This window comes from Saimiri boliviensis, chromosome 6 (genome assembly GCF_048565385.1).
Source record: "Saimiri boliviensis isolate mSaiBol1 chromosome 6, mSaiBol1.pri, whole genome shotgun sequence".
NCBI classification, from domain to species: domain Eukaryota; kingdom Metazoa; phylum Chordata; class Mammalia; order Primates; family Cebidae; genus Saimiri; species Saimiri boliviensis.
The window spans coordinates 33,949,227-33,962,173 of record NC_133454.1 but is presented as its reverse complement, the minus strand read 5'-3'; the positions used below and the strand labels follow the sequence as shown (position 1 = coordinate 33,962,173).

Here is a 12,947-nt window from a genome sequence, read left to right as displayed (position 1 = left end):
TGACTACTCCAATCACTTGAACTTTTGAGTTCTATTTTTATTTTCTGCTATTTATTCTAGTTCCCTTTTGTTCTTACATGTAGCCATATTTATATTGCATACTCATCATTTTGTTAGATAAATCATTTATATAAATAGTTTTAGGTCTAAATGATATCATCTTCCTCCAGAATGGCTTTTTCTTTGTTTCCAGGGACACTTGCATTTTGAAATGTTTTCAGACGCTACTGTAGCTTGACAACGACTATAGTTCCAAGAATTGAGATAATTTGAAGCTGAGCAACAGTCCTTTTAGGGCTTATCTACTTCCAGTGCAACCTACTCCTAATGTGCAGCTCTCAACATTCCAAGCAAGATTAAAAAGTGTCACCAGTGTTCCTCACCTATGCGGATGCTATGTTCCAATTCTGTCTGCTTGCCCCAGCAAATATGTGTAAATTTCCCCTCGGAGTTCTCACCCATGGTGAGGAAAAGTGGCCCCAAATTAAGAGCTCTAAGCTTGGATGACTCCAAAACTTGAGTCATTGCTGACTCCTGGCTCATTATCAGACTCTATCTTTTTATCTCTCTTTCTGGAATATTTTTTAAAAGTTAGTCAGATATTTTATACTTGTCTTCAGTGAATGAAAATTTGTTTGAATTGCTTACTGTACCTTTGCCAGAAATAGAATTTCACTACTTCAAAAAATTCTCTCAAGTTTTCTGAAATGTTCAGACCCATTATTTGAATATTCCCCCAGCTTTGCTGTATTTAGTTGATAGACCTTTTTAATCAGAGAGCAAATGCATTATTGCAGCAAAATTTATAGTGGTTATTAAGACAACTTTTATTAATAGAAAGATATAAACAAAGATTCAACTATAGGATAGTGATAAAATCCTTAGCATTGGCCTAAATGTCTGTCTGAACTGCTGACTTTTCTACAAGAGAAATAATTGTTCTAATACCATATGATTATATTTCACTAAAGCACTATGTTTGTATCACTAATAGGCTAGTCCTAGGCAATTAGACTAAATATATCTTACTTAGAAATTTTATTTGTAATGGGCATGTAGCAGACAATGTAAATTGAGAGTTTATCACTCATCTTTGATAGAAGCTTCTTTTTTTTTCAACTAGTCATCAGGAATGCATCCACTTTATTGGATGGCAAAATAGAAAATGCCTCTTATAATCGCCACATAACAAGGTACGTGCTTTAACTTACATGTCTATGTTCAAATTATCTTATAGAAGAAGATACATTTCCTAAATTAGAAATACGTTCTGGTCTAATTATAATTTTTTAGGGATTGATACAAATGAATAAAATATAGATATTTCATTCAAATGAAAGGAAACCATTTAATAAAAAATAAATCTCTATAAAATCGTTAGTTTTAACTGTATAGCTTTGGAAGAAAGAAAGTATAACAAGTTTAAATATTTATTTTGATCTTGTAAACTAGTAGTGTATGCCATATTATTGTCAATTGAGTCTTGGATACTGATAAAGACCATGAAAATACTCGTAATATGTCATTAACATAGATTGAGGGCATAGTTTGATTAATCGACTATATAGTAATAGTAATTTAATCATTTCTATGTTCTTATCTTAAAAGTAGTAAAACTTTTGTTCAAGTAGTCTGCATGGACCAAATATCTGAAATATGTTGCATTTAACATTTTACTCATATGTCTTAAAAACTAAATTTGATAATTACAAATGATCTTAAATCTTCATACAGTACCTAAATCAATGGCATAACTTTATGATTTCTCAGCAAAGAGCAATTTTACCAGAAAAAGAAAAGTCATTGTGAAACTGCATTTAGAAGGTGATGTTACATAACATTTTAGATATTTTTGGTACAAAATTTAAACTTTAAAAAACTGACACAGTTGCAAAAGTTGTCTGAAATTGAGAAGTTATGGTACAGGTATTTGCAAGAGATTTTTTTTTAACTTATTTTATCTAATAAAAAAATATGTTTGTATTAGACTTGTTTTGAAAATAAGGGTCTATACTTATAACACTGTAACTCAGAATTTTTAAGAGGCTTTAGATAAAAGAAGTATAAATTATTTCAATTTAACACATATTTATTATACACAGAAAAGCACTGTACTGAATACTATGGAGGAATCAGAATCGTAAAATATAAGGTCCTACTCTAATAGGCTTTTGCTGAGATGACCAAAAGTAAATACTTTAAGGTAAACTAAGAAGGAAGTTCCCAAATATGACATAAATTACTTAAGGGTTATCAATCTGCTATTTTATGTCCTTCTTTGTTATTTCCACAAAATACTAGCCACTAAAGCCTTTGGCAAAAAATATGGGGTCATACTCTTCCCTGGAAGCATATGCTAAATCAGAAAATTATTAATTTTCTGTCACCATTACAAATGCCTCATTTCTAAAACTAATATTGTGGAATACCTTAATAATTAATAAATTCTTAATTGACAATATTTTTGTTGCTTTCATATAATTCGGAAGGTCACTTGGAGAAATTATATACAGATTAAAAGTAATGGCAAAAACTGCAATTACTTTTGCACAACTTAATAGATCTTTTTCCAAAAAAAACTGTCTAAGCTCTTTGTCTGTATATCTTCCAAATTGTTTTAATGACATAATCAGAAATGTTATCAAATTTTATGCTAAGTGATGACAATGTAATTCATGTTATTAAATATTGAAAATCTATATGTAAACTAATATACTATTCATTAATATATTGTCTAGAAAATTTAGCATAACTATATCCTTAAATATGTAGTACTTAAATTCATGGTTCAAAGATAATTCAATAATATGTCAAATACTCATAATACAATTTAAGTGAAAATAGTGAAAAGAACGTATACATATGCATTCATTTTATATAATAGTGTTTGTGTGTGCATGCATGTAAGTATGTGTGTTTGCATATGTAAGAGACAGACCCTGGTCAAAAATTGGGGTAGACTACTGTTTTACTTCCTCAGGTTACTGAGAAGTGCCACTTGGTTTCAGTGCCTGCAATATCAACTCATCATTTTTTGGAAAGGAAAAAAAGACAGGGAGAGGGGCTACAAAAGAATTGGCAGTAAACATGAGTTATGAAAGTAAGATGGAAAATTGCTTTCATTTTCCAGGCTGTACATGTGCTGTAATGTATAGAAAAAAAAATTCAAGGCTGCATTAGATTAACTGAGATCAGACTGTGATTCATTTTATAGCTTGCCAGTAATGCACTGGTTTCCTGTGAGTTTTTTAATACCCCAGAAAGTAACTGGGCTTGAACACCCTAACATGTTTGGCCTAGTTCAGAGACTCCAACAGCAAAGGGTATTGGTGTAGCACTAAGAGAAGGAACTAAGAATAGTTAGAAAAGGTCAGATAGAAGCCAGAGCACCCATAGTAGGAGAAAGTGCAGTGCAAAAGGCCCTTCTCTGGCCATTTGCAAGATCATATGTTCTTTCCACATGTCTCTATCAATTTCTGAGCACATCTTTAATTTTTGGCCCAAGAAAATGTTCAAGGCTCCCCCTTATAGCTTTACTTCATCAGTCCCAGGATCAGTCATTTCTTCAAGAAGTTCTACTTCCTTTGATGTGAAGAATAAAGATCAGGATCATTGTTTCTTCTCTTTGTCTTTGCAGCAGACATATATATATATATATATATATGTATATATATATATATATATATGTGTATATATATATATACATATACATATATATATAAAGTATATGTATACTTTATATATATATATACTTATATATATATACTTTAAAATGAAATACTTCCTCCTTTAATTGCTACTACCTATCTCCTCTAGACAACCGAATTCATTGGTTTTGTTTCATCCTTCTTGTTGCACACACTTATATATACACACACATATGTATATATGTATATGTAGGTATTACATGTATATATACACATATACATGTATATGTACGTGTGTATAAATATATACAGATATATATATATTCCTATGTGTATATGTTTTCTGTGTATATAGCATACACACATATATCTTATATGTGTATATAAAGTAACATACATATTTATAACACACACACACACACATATATATAACGATTTAAAACAAAATCCTCCAATTCCATTTCAGTACCACAGAGTTCTTCCTTTTAATCCACCCATTCCCTTTTTGCATGACTTTCTTTCATGCTGAGAATTCTAACTGCTAATGATACCAATCTATTACTCATTTACACAATAATATGATATATACAAAATATTTATGATATTGATATATGTATGCCATAAGAATATCAAAAGTGCTAATTAATGTTCAAGGTTTATTTATAGTTCTTTTAAATTTTAATGAACTCTGTATATGGTCTATTACTTAGATAATTTTATTTTTCCTCTTCTTAATGTGTTATTAATTTAGCTTACAGGTAGATTGTTATGTATTCAGTTTTAGATTTTAATATTTATTAATTTTATTTCTAATGTGTAAAATAATTTATATCTAGAAGTCAACAACATATGAAAATATATACTTTTAAATGTAATTACTTCCTTCATTGATTGTTACTACCCATCTCCTCTAGACAACAAAATTCACTGGTTTTGTTTCATTCTTCCTATTATTTCTTTTACAAAAATAAGCATGCTTCCTCCTTTTCTCCTTGCAAAATAATATATATCATTTTGCTTTTTAAAATAGACCTTATTTTTCAGAGCAGCTTTAGGTTCACAGCAAAACTGAGTGGAAATTACAGTTACCATATGCCCCTTACCTTCATATACCCACAACTTTCCTCACTATCAGCATCCTTCTTTGAGTGGTACATTGCTGCAATTGATGAACCTACACTGACACATCATTATCACCTAAGTTCACAGTTTCCATCAGGGTTCATTCTTGTTATACAATCTGTGAAATACATAATGATATGTATTCACCATATAACATAGAAAGTAATTTTGCTCTCTTAAAAATTATCATACATTACCCATTTATACTTTTCTCTCTCAAGTCTTGTCAGCTACTAATCTTTTTACTGTCTCCATTCCCAGAATGACATTTAGTTAGAAGCATACAATGTGTAGCCTTTTTAGATTGGCTTTTCTCACTTAGCAATATGCATTTAAGTTTCCTCCATGTCTTACAATGACTTGATAGATCATTTCATTTGCAAGCTGAGACTGGACTACCACATTTTATTTATCCATTCAGCTACCAAGGAACATCTTGGCTGCTTCCAAGTTTTGGCAATTTTAAATAAAGCTACCATAAACACGCATCTGTAGGTTTTCGTGTGAGAGTAAGTTTTCAATTTATTTAGGCAAATGCCAAAGAAGGCAATTTCTAGATAAGTGGGCTTAAAGTGTGAAAAAACCCTGCCAAACTATCACCTGATATGGCTGTACCGTTTTGCATTCCTACCAGCAGCAAATAAGTATTCCTGTTTCTCTTCCCTTGGCTTTTTTATTTAGCAGTATATTCTGAAATTACTCTGTCACAACTTCTGGAGAGTTTTTCTTAATTTTTATACCTACATAATATTCTATTGCATGTGTGCACCATAGTTTATATTTATGTAACCAACCTAATGTGTGTGTGTATGTGCACTCAAGTGCATGTCTCTATAGCTACTTCACAAAGCAGGTGGACCTAATGCCACAGAAATCAACAACTGAATATATTTATCTTGATAAGAGGATGACTCTCTGTACAACCTGAAATGCCACTTAATCATGAAGTAATTCCAAGAAGTTAATTTTTTTCCATTGTGCTGTCACTTTCCACAGCATTTACTCTTTACTCTTAATATAACATCTTTAAAATTTGAGATATTTCTTATTCCATTTTAGTCTCCAACTTTAAGTAACTTACAGTTTTTCAAATATGGTTGAGCACTGACGTTTCTATAGATTATTTTGGTCTCACTGAAATTACGTTATTTTTTCTCTTCTCTTTTTTCAGTTGCAAAGACTTTGATTTATTTAAAGTTCATTTGGATGAATGTGCATTTATAGTGCTTAACTGAAGGCAAATCTGCTGGGCTGCCCTGGTGCACAGGCTGCATGCACTCTGTGATTTGAAATGCTCAGTAGTTAGGTTGATATTCTCATCCTTCAATTTTTTCTGCTTTCCTCTCCTTCCTGAGCAAATAGAAGACCACTTGTAAGTTTAATCAGAAAAAAAAAAAAGATTGTATTTCAAAGTTGCCTGTTACATTACATGTATATTGGTCTTTATGACATGTTAAAAGAAAATGTAATGTAACTGAAATATTTCTCATTTTTTTCCTGAACAAGACTTTGTTTGGATTTGCTCTAGTTGTTGATTCAGTTGTAGTGCTAAGGAACGTACAGTCACGATATCCACAGATTTAAAATTATGTAGTATTAAAAACAGTAAACAGTCTTATACAATAAACAATACATAGAGCATATTTGCCAGACTCTTGGGATGACATATCAAAATATACGAAGCTTTTCTTTCTTTTCCTATTTTCTTTCTCTTTCTGACACTTTCTTTCTTTTCCATCTTTTATATATACTTTTAAAAAATCTAATGAATTTATTGTTCAAACATATACAACATATAAGACACTCTGTTGGGTGTTTCACTTAGGTAATTCTTACACGTATTTTGAATTCACATACTAGATGATGTTCTCAATATTGAATAAAAAAAGTTTATGCTGTTTTGTTCCTTAGATAAATTTGAATTGAAAATATAATAAATCACAACTTAATATTTATCTCATTGAGCTTACAGACTTTGAAAAGAGAGTGGTATTTTTATTTGACATTATAATGCCCTAGAATACATGAATTATTAGCCTAATTTTTATATATACCTCCTCACACAAAATATGGACATTTTATCTCCAAGGAAATGTATTATATAATGAAAATGCATTTCCTCGAATGAAGTTTAGTAAATCAAGCTCAAGACTGCTTGCTTCAATTTTCATTTTTGTTTTTTACGCTGTTATTTAAAGCAGAAAAAAATATCTGGTAAGCAAAGACCATTAAATATAAGTAATTTCATTGAAAAACCAGTGCTTAAGAAAGGATTTTCTGATCTACAACTTGGAATTCTGCATGCTTTTAGGAGAATAAGCTTCAAATCTCAGGAAAGCAACATTTTACTAGATGCAAATAGTAACATAAAGGCATTAAGGAAAATAGAGTCAGAAACAGAGTACAATGAGGCCTGAATATTCTTCTGACCAAGGAAAGTAAATTTTTCTACCAGGAAAATAACTTTAAAATGTCAAATATTTACCATCAGAATCATAATAGGTACTTCATATATTTATTTATCAAAAAATACTCATTTAACACCCAGGATGTGCAAAACACTGAATTGGGATGATGGGTACGTGCTAAGTTTTGGCAAAATCAAGTATAGAAAAGCTTCTATTAATTGTAACTTCAGTACATCATCTTAGATCACTGGCAATATTGAAGGCAGTAGTATAGTTTGCAACAGTAACAGGACATATGCAGTGGATTCTACATTAAATATGTAACCATATTAAATTGGGTTTAACACCTTGCTCTTCAAATTACATTCTGTGTACCCTTGGGCCATCTATTTAACTTTTCCCACTGTAAATTCCTTTATATGTTATTTAGAACTAAGCTCAAGTACATTTCAGAAGTGAATTAGCCAATAAGAATTAAAGGTTCGCCGGGCGCGGTGGCTCAAGCCTGTAATCCCAGCACTTTGGGAGGCCGAGGCGGGTGGATCACGAGGTCAAGAGATCGAGACCATCCTGGTCAACATGGTGAAACCCCATCTCTACTAAAAATACAAAAATTAGCTGGGCATGGTGGCGCGTGCCTGTAATCCCAGCTACTCAGGAGGCTGAGGCAGGAGAATTGCCTGAACCCAGGAGGCGGAGGTTGCGGTGAGCCGAGATCGCGCCATTGCACTCCAGCCTGGGTAACAAGAGCGAAACTCCGTCTCAAAAAAAAAAAAAAAAAAAAAAAAGAATTAAAGGTTCTGAAATTTTGTTTAATTCTGGTGACATTGGTGTCACATTCATTGTTGCTTTCACTAATCACAGCTACACTCATTAATCTGTGCCAAACCTTTTCTGATTACATTCAAGCCCTTTTTATATTTATAATTTGTGTTTTAACCAATATAGTAAACAGATATGGAAATGTTTTTTATTCTCACATTGTGTCTATAGCCTGTCTTCATTTAAGATTGAATTTCAGTCTACTGGCTGTAAGTCAAGATAATTAGATCAAACCTGACTGCATTTGTGTTCTAATTATTCAACAGAAGACTTCAAATATGTAATTTAATCTTCACAATGAACCCCACCATCACCATCACTATCACAGCCTATTGCCACTTAATTAACATTCTTAAATTCTAAGTCTAGTTATGTTTCTTTCTACCTAATTCCCTCTACAACATTCTTAATTTTGTGATCCTTTAGTTTTTAGCCCAGACTAACTTTTTTTACTTGGCCAAGTTGTGAATATCCCCATATAACTTTAATCTATTTCAGTGAAATAATCTATAGGCAGTGCAACACTGCAGGTATGTATCTGACAATACTTATTGCTTACCTTCAGTGTGCTACATACTGTGCTGGATGACAGCGCAAGGAATCATACATCCAGACAAAGTATGACTTACACAGATTCAAATATCTTTTCATCTGCAACATGATTTTGACAGTTATACAGAGGAGAGAATGGCTTAGAGTCCCTGCAATCTTCTGTGCATCATGGAATTCTGAAAGAAGGTACAGCCCATTTTCTATGTCTTTCATCTTCATTATCCTAATGAAGATGAAAAATATTTGGATAATATCATATCCAAATATTTTCTACTAGTTTTAACAGATATGTTAACTTACTTTTAATAAGTTATTTCTACAAGATTTTCAATTAAAAAATTCAGAAATTCATCTGCTTCTCATTTTTTGCACTTCACCCACACCAGAAGGAACCATTTTTAATCTCTTTTAAGTAATTATTTTGGTGTTTATATTCATGCCTGGAAAAACACATGCTGATGTTAACTCTTCAGAGTTTTTAGTTTTAGGAATGTACTATTTACTCCTATTATGCAACATAACAATTTGGTTGTTTGCCCAAGCACACCCCTCCCCCAACATCACTCATGAGACGTGCATACTCTCCCTATTCACCTGTCTTCAAAACAGTCATGTTGTAGTTTTGTTTAGATCAACATTCATTGTTTACTTTGCCATGACTCTCTAAATTCTGTTTACATCAGAGCCATTCAATTAACCATAATTAACCTTTCTTCTTACACTGCTTTTTATTTTCCTTGAAGTTAATCATTTGTGTGGTTTTCATTTACTTGGTATTCAATGTTGTTTTTATAAAACAACAACAGCAACACCAAACCCTCAGCAATTATCTAATTATCCCTTTGAAGCATAGACACATTATGTATTTTATCAATTAATATTCCTAAGTGAGACTTTTCAGGACACTGTTATCCTATGTTCCTCAGATTTGCCAGCCTTCTCTATCTGTGGTACTGTGGATCCTCCTTCACCATAACCTAAAACGTACTATTTCTTTATCTCTCTTCATTTTAAAATCTTGTTTATTGTACCCCATTCATTTCTTGTTATATTTTCCCTTTGTTTCAGTAGAGTTTGTTTTCCAGCAACTATGTTTTGGGGTTTTCATTTTGTTTTGTTTTTATTTTAGACCTGGTGTATATTAAAATGACTTTACACTAACATATGTTTGGTCAAAAATAGAATTTCAGTTTTTGAATCTTTTCCTTTGAATTCTGAAGGAATTGTACCTGAAAATTCTATTTTCAATTTTGCTATGAAAATCCATCTTTATTATGTTATTACATATAGATTGATTATGTGTCCCGATTTGTCCAAGATTGTCCTTTAATGTCTTGTTTTTAAAGCATAATTATTGCTGGTAGCCTCTTTGATATCAAAGAGGTTCTGATTTACATAGTGAATTATATGGTTACTCTATTTAGCCTGACATTTTCTTCTCTGTAAGATTTTCTTTTTGTTCCATGTGTACTATAATTTAGTGCTGATGTACTCTGCTTTCATTCATTGATCTAAGCATTGTCTTTCCCTTTTGAGAAATGTCGTTGCATATTTCAGTGATGATTTTCTTCTCTTGGTTCTTTTTTCTATTTCTGAAGTTCTATTATTTCTATATAGGATTGATCTCTTTTCTGTGTTTTCTCTCCAACTCTTTACCTATTTTTTGTTTTAAGCTATTTTCTAGGAGATTTTTGCAACTTTATTTTCAAGGTTTTCTAATAAACTTTTTTCTCCCCTTCTTTTATATTTTTAATGTAGAAGAGAACAGAGCCCTTATGTGTTCCCTAAATATTCATTTCTGAATTATATTATGTTCTTGTTCTATAATTGTAATAATATATATTTCTCTAACATATTAATGCATAATTTGCAGCTTTTTTTAACCTTATATAATTTGTTTTCTGTAAGTTTTGTTTTTCTTCCTCTCTCTTTGGTGGTCCCTTTTATGTGAAAATTTTTTCTCAGGTGTCTGATAAACTTTGATTGATTTCCTGTATTCAAGCATTGAAGCTGATTAGGAGTTCTGAGAGCTTGAGACTTAACTGTGGACAATGAGTATTGTGGCAAGGTGATTTTCCTGGCCCTTAGCTTTAGAAAATACCAACATCAATACATTAGGAATGTCTTCTTGATCTACTCAGATATCAGGAGCCCAATTTATTGGGAAAAGGTATTGCTGCTTAGGGTCTAGAAACCAAGTCGGGAATGCTGTATGCATATGTTCTAATCCCTTGATTTCAGTTTCAACTTTACATGTTTACAATTCCAATTTCAACTTTACATGTTTCCTCCAGTTCTAAGCATTGGGTATAATGATATGAAGTCAGTCATCTAGCTGCACAAATGAGAGAAGGTTTTTGCTTCTTCTTAAACTGACTTTTAACCACTTAACTTTATTTAAACTAAGATGCCTGCAGAAAGATACTCTCCCAGGTGACTGGTACCACCAAATTTTATGTCTTAGGAGGACTATAAAGTGTAAAATAGGTTAGCGATTGGCATCCCCATTGACTGCTTGGGATTTGCTTTCCTTGGATCATGCTGTCCTTGATCTTTTGTTCATCAGTTCCCAGCTTTCATAACTACAGTGGTGACTTCTCTCTCATTCTTCATTTTCTCCTAGACAAATGTTTGGAAAATAATTTCCATACTGTTTCATAGAGGGGTTTTAAAAAGAGCAAAACTTGATGTAGCTGTTTAGTCTACCAGCTTTACCTAGATGCTCTGTTTGGGTTATGTTATTTTTAATCACTGACTTTATTGACCAGAAAGTCGGATGCCAAAAATACAAAATTTTAATTTTTTTAACCCAAATTCAAATTTTATCTTGAATATCTATTCAACTGTAGTGGAAAGTCTCATCTTCATGATTCCTTATTAAATTCACAGTTATTACAATTACTGATTTGTTTTCCTCTGTTCTTTGATACATTCAGATATCTTATCATAATTTTAAGAATTCTCAAAACCTGGAAATTATTAATGCCATATTTTTGTCACTGTAAACTGCACAGAATGATGATACTCTAGCATCTACCACTTCCTAAGGCTATATGACCAAAATCCTACATAGGATTTTAATTTACTGCTTTCACCTCACACTTAGATGGGACAAGAATATTGGAAGAGTTTCTGCAAAGTTTGCCACCTTCCCAGTTATACAGAAAAATAAGCACAGAATCTCTCTGACCTCAAATCCCCACATCTACTTGCTTTAAGTTATTTTGCTCTTTCTTACTCCTATAGCTCAGATATTTTTATTTCCCTAAAAAAAGAAAGGAAGGGGAATTAAGACAGATTCTTGACTTAGCATACAATTTTCCTAATATATTATTTAGTTTAGAGGCTAAGATTAAACTTATTTTATTCCAACTTTGTGCCTGCCCTACCATTGAGGTTCCAAGACAAGGTTAGTTTAAATGGAGAAGAGCAAATTGTAAAAGAAATTCTAAAGAAATATATATGGCTATATACACACGTTTTTATAATTAGTAGACAAAATGATAGCCAACAACATTTCAGCTTTGTCATACCTAATACATTATCATAACAATTTACATATAATTAATATACATTTATATATGTTTTTTCATTTGATATAATATCACTAGTAATGATACATCATTATTTTTATTTTTTTATTTTTATTTTTGGGACAGGGTTTCATGCTGTCACTTAGGCTGGAGTGCAGTGGTATGATCTTGTCTCACTGCAAACTCTGCCTCTCAGGCTGAGGTGATCCTCCCACCTCAGCCTCTGGAGTAGCTGAGATTAAAGGCATGCACCACCATGCCGAGCTAATTTGTCTATTTTTTTGTAGAGAAGAAGTTTGGCCATGTTGCCCAGGCTGGTCTTGAACTCCTAGCTTCAAAGTATCCTCCCACTTCAGCCTTCCAAAGTGCTGGGATTACAGAGTTGACCCACTGTGCTCGGCCATTATTTTTATTTTCTATTAATACTATTGTGATCAAGAAAGTTAGTATACAAATTGTACAACAATTCTGTTCAAACTCTCCAAATATTTTAAGATAAATTCGAGATGTAAAATTACTGGATTAAAATTTAAAGCATAGATAATTTTTATTGAATACAACAAAATGATTTCAGGGTAGGTTTTACTAATTTGCAATTTTGACAGCTTAACAGAGTCCCTCTTTTACTGCTTCCTTACGATAGCTTGTGAGAGTAAGGGAGACTATCTCAGAAATTTTAATCGTTTCCTTACTTTAGAAAGTACGCTGCTCATTGTGATAGAAACAAATTAGGCATGGTAGAAGGTTTAAAAAATAATGAACAACCTGCAGAAATTCTGGCCCACATTAGTGAAGCAAAATGCAAACCAAAAATCAGAACAGAACTCTCAAGATCACAGTATAAAGAACAAACAAGCAAAAAC

At 32.0% G+C, this 12,947-nt stretch overlaps 1 long non-coding RNA gene across 1 annotated transcript in view; it reads left to right on the top strand.

Moving 5' to 3' along the window:
* LOC141584811 (uncharacterized) overlaps nt 1–3,636 on the top strand; it is a 50,487-nt gene extending 46,851 nt beyond the window's left edge. The window contains exon 5 of the long non-coding RNA XR_012518007.1: nt 1,124–3,636. This is a non-coding gene — a long non-coding RNA (uncharacterized LOC141584811). The remainder of the gene's footprint in view (nt 1–1,123) is intronic.
* Nucleotides 3,637–12,947: the final 9,311 nt, after the last annotated feature.